At 42.3% G+C, this 4,690-nt stretch overlaps 1 long non-coding RNA gene across 1 annotated transcript; it reads right to left on the reverse strand.

The window, feature by feature from the left end:
• Positions 1-1,707: 1,707 nt before the first annotated feature.
• LOC139702122 (uncharacterized) lies at positions 1,708-3,600 on the reverse strand. Its single transcript, XR_011704723.1, has 2 exons — positions 3,265-3,600; positions 1,708-2,487 (listed from the first exon to the last, which is right to left on the reverse strand). It is a non-coding gene; the product is annotated as an uncharacterized lncRNA (long non-coding RNA).
• Between the last annotated feature and the right edge of the window lie 1,090 nt (positions 3,601-4,690).

Raw genomic sequence — 4,690 nt, forward strand, 5'->3', positions numbered from 1 at the left:
GGGTGGGGGGGGGAAGCAATGATTTGTTCAGCAATTTTACTACATATTTGGGATCCTTTCCAAATTAAAAAGAAAGAAAGTCCAGGATGCAAGGCAACTGGCTCAGACTCTTCAAAAAAATCTGTGTCATGAAAAAAAAGGATAGATTAAAAGAGGCTTATGGGATATAACAAGCAGATGCAATCGTGGTCCTGGATAGGATCCAGGCTTGGATAAACCAGTGATAAAGCACATTTTAGAGACAATTGGGAAATATATTTGTAGTCTATTATTAGATGAGATGAAATGTGTTGAAATGGAAAACTGGAGATCATTGACAAAAAAAGAAAAAAAAGTAGGTAATAGAACAGAAGTATGCACCGTGCAATTTCATTTTGTAGGTGGAAAAAAAAAGAGAAAAACAAATAATGTTCTGGAAGGATTATGGTCACCTTAGCACTGGTACTCACTGAGTAGTAGAAATATTTTTATAGTCTCCTGGTTCTTTTTGTGTCCTGGTTCTATCTTAGCAAAAGATCATTTTAAAAGTAAAGTTTAAATAACAGAATTTGAGAAAAGATGTCAATGAAGTCCGCATTCGCTACCTTCAGCAACTCACATTTTTATCAATTGAGACATGTCAGTGTTACTAAAGACATCTGGGCAAAGTCTTTGAAGCCTCTCCTTGCCTCAGGCATAGGGTAATGAAGGAGGATGTGTGTGTCAGAGAGGTGCCTAAGGGGTTTATATGGCGGAATCAGTACATTTTAATATGATGTACAAAAGCCTCAGTTATTTCTTCTGTAAAATGGAGACAAATACCGAGTCTCAGAAAGTTACTGGGAGGATTAAATGAGTTAATATATCTATAGCGTGTTAGATAAATGATGAAGAGATAATGATAGCACATATCTTATATACATTCAAGATTTATGATCACTGTTTTTTGTTTTATGAAGAGTACAAAGGAAAGGGATGCAGCTCCCAGTTATGGTTAGAACTTAGTATTTCTTTTAGTTCATGAATTCTTACACCATATTTCCTGAATGCCATGCACTGTTCTCAGTACTTTAAAAATAATGCATTTTAATCATCATAATAATACTATGAGGAAGGTCATATTATGACCCTCCTCATTTTATAGATGCAGGAAGTAAACTACAAAGAGGTTAATTAACTCACCTACTGATACACAGCCAGTAGGAGGTAGGGCCAGGATGAGAACCAGGCAGCCCACAATCTCAACATCAACCATGCTTATAACATAGCCAGCCGTAGGCAGGATCCTGTTTATGTACCAATTGCTTCCCAAACCCTCTTTATAAGTTAACATTTCAAGTTTCAAATGCATTTTTCCCCAACACAGTATTGTAAATTAGGCTCGGCTCCTTAGGCTAACCTATTTTAACAGAACAAACCTATTCAACTTATGGCATGGCTGATTCAGAAAAACTATGGCCTCAAGACTAGTGTCTCTCTAGGCCAAGTTTAGTGAAATAGGTTTCATCTTCCAACCCAATTCCAATCAATTACTTGTGGTTACATCAAACCCTGTCTGGAGAATTCTGAGGCTGGCCTTAGCAGGAGAGCATGGAAGAACCAATTAGTGATGCCTGCATGAATGGAGAAGAGGAAAGAGAGACCCCCAAATCAGGTATCTGCCATCTCTTGCCGCAGTCCGGCTGCAGCAAAATAACCGGGGGGTGACGAATAACTTGTGTACGTTGATACAGCAGGAGTAGGAGCCGTTTATTGCAGGACAGGAGCAGTATTTATACATTCCACATAGCTTATCTAATTAGCATAAACTCGATACAGCACTGAACCAATAAGAAATCTCCACACTTAATGGCTCACTTTTGTTACTTCTCAAACCACTCCCTCTGGCATTTTGCCAGGCACCATCCAGACTTGTTTACGAACTCTAACATTCCCCTGGCTAAATGCCAGGTGTTATTTTGACTTGTTTACAGACTCTAACATTTCCCCCTTTTGTTTAATTTAAATAACGACCATAGTGGTTTTTAGAGAAACACCATAAATAACCTGCTACAAACAGAAAGGGAGGATACAAAATGCCACAATACCAAGCCACTTGATGGCTCCATGCAAGAAGCCCTTGGAAAAATTATACCAGCAATGACACTGTTAGCAAAGATACTGAGTTACAATTTGTTATAGATTACCGTTTGTTGTCTCAGTCCAGATAAAGCAGTGTCTCAATAGATTAACTCACAGTCCAGGTAAATCACAGTCCAGGTAAGTTCTGCAGGCAGCTAGCATAAATCACAGTCCAGGTAAGTTCTGCAGGCAGCTAGCTTAAGCTGTAGCAGCAGAAACAGCAACAGCTCTGAAGTCTCGTCCGTTTTTCAGCCGAAGTTTCATCCGGTTTTCAGCAACACTGGAAATTCTTCCACCTTGGTCTTTACCGGCACTGGAACGAAGACAGGAACTCCCGGATGGCTAAAGAAAATCCTGTAGTATTCCAGCAGGTGCTAAGAAAACAACCTTCTGAACAATTTAGTACATTATCTCAAGGTTTTTTTGCATTTGAAATAAGCATTAATAGTGCTCATTACTCATCAGCTTCCAGGTGTGGGAGAACCATTGTAGCTTAGTTATTGGCATTGAAAATGACCAAACATCAGGGACGCCAGTAGCATCTTCTGCTGGCTGTAGTGCCTGGACAGCCCCAGATGGCCCTGGGGAGTGTCCCGGACTCAAACTGCTTCCGGGCACAGGGAGCAAGAGCCTGCGAGACTGTGCCTCCAGGTCAGGTCTAGATTTGGGCTCCCGGCAGTGGAAGAGCCAGCTCCCCGGGCCAGGAGGCGGGGAAGGGCCAGTCGCCTCCGCCTCTTGGAAACTCCTTGCTGCACTGTGACCGGCTTGCACACTAGGCAGCCGCCTCTCCGCTTCACGCACCCTCCGGTAACGAAAAATATTTAGTAATAGCCTTTTGCTGCAACTTTTTTCCTGATAATCCTTCTTCTTCTGAACTTTCTTTTTCTTTCTGACTAGAGTTCCTGGGCTCTTATCAACACATGCCCTAACTATTCTTGGTTCCACTGGGGTGCCTTCTTCCCTTAGTAATTTACTTCTCACCCCTTCCATATTTTCATCACAAAGACAATATAATACACTGAGACAAAACAAGACACAAACATACTGTATCAATCTTCTCCATTTTCTTGAAATGGTCATTTTTCCTCTTGCCCTATCTGTCTAGGGACGAGCAGATTTGCTCCCGTCCTATCTATGGACGGGCAGCTTTTTTTCGTCACTTACCCCCGAGTGTCCCGGGGCTCCCCGTAACGGGCCACCATCTGCCGCAGTCCGGCTGCAGCAAAATAACCGGGGGGTGACGAATAACTTGTGTACGTTGATACAGCAGGAGTAGGAGCCGTTTATTGCAGGACAGGAGCAGTATTTATACATTCCACATAGCTTATCTAATTAGCATAAACTCGATACAGCACTGAACCAATAAGAAATCTCCACACTTAATGGCTCACTTTTGTTACTTCTCAAACCACTCCCTCTGGCATTTTGCCAGGCACCATCCAGACTTGTTTACGAACTCTAACATTCCCCTGGCTAAATGCCAGGTGTTATTTTGACTTGTTTACAGACTCTAACAATCTCTGCTCTAGACTCTTTTAAATCCCTGACACTAAACTATAAAGTTAGGTTTGCAACCTTATCTCGGTGTACTTCTCCATCCTAAGCCCTGAGAAGTCCACAGAGTCAGGGAAGTGGACAGGGTACAGATTATGAGAGCAGAGAGGGGCGGTGTCAGTGACAGTGGTGGGAGGCCTGGTGAAATCGATGGCTAGGGCAACTCTGTGGGGTGACAATATGCTTCTGAATACAGAAATATAGGTAATATAGAGATTGATTATGCCTGCCATGCTCTTCCTCACCCAGCAAAAATATCATCTCGGTGATCTATTCACTAGCAATGTCTTACTCCATTTTCTGTTGCTACAACTGAATGCCACAGACTGGGTGATTTATGAAGAACAGTTCTGGAGGCTGTGAAGTCCAAAAAACATGGCACCAGCATTTGGTGAGGCCTTCTTGCTGCATCATAATATGGCCAAGCAAGCACATTCTAGCTTGGGTGTCTCTTCTTAAAAAGCCACTAATGCCCTCCTGGGGCATTAATTACTTCCCAAAGTCTCCACCTCTAACTAATAAAAATGATTTAGGGATTAAGTTTCTGACACATGAGCTTTGGTGGATATATTCAAACTGTACCAAGCAGAGATAAGGGATATAAAGTATCAACATCTTCTATTCCATTGGCATTTTGAGAAATGTTGGCTCAGAGTGGTTGACTGACTCATTCCAGATCACACAGTGAGGCCCAAAGCATCAGTCATGAGTTATATATAAAAGCAATGTCAGAGCAGAATGAAAATGAGTGCTTGTAACCCAGCATGGCAGTCCCACAAACCACCAGCATACGGGCTGGACCGTTAAAATAAGGTTTGGGATGGGTGGATCCTTGCTCATACTGCTGAGGTTTTCAGAGAGGACATTAGGATGGCAAATAGACTTCGCCTGTGGTCTGCTAATGGCTTGTTTCTCAACATAAACTAGGAAAAAAAAAATATTTGAAGCTCAAAGGGAGTCCCAAGGTGGGTTGCATATGAAAGAGCACTGTAGCCCAGCAGCCCCTCAAGTGTCCTGTCAGCTTTCGAAGGCATTC

This window comes from Marmota flaviventris, chromosome 15 (assembly GCF_047511675.1).
Source record: "Marmota flaviventris isolate mMarFla1 chromosome 15, mMarFla1.hap1, whole genome shotgun sequence".
Classification (NCBI taxonomy): domain Eukaryota; kingdom Metazoa; phylum Chordata; class Mammalia; order Rodentia; family Sciuridae; genus Marmota; species Marmota flaviventris.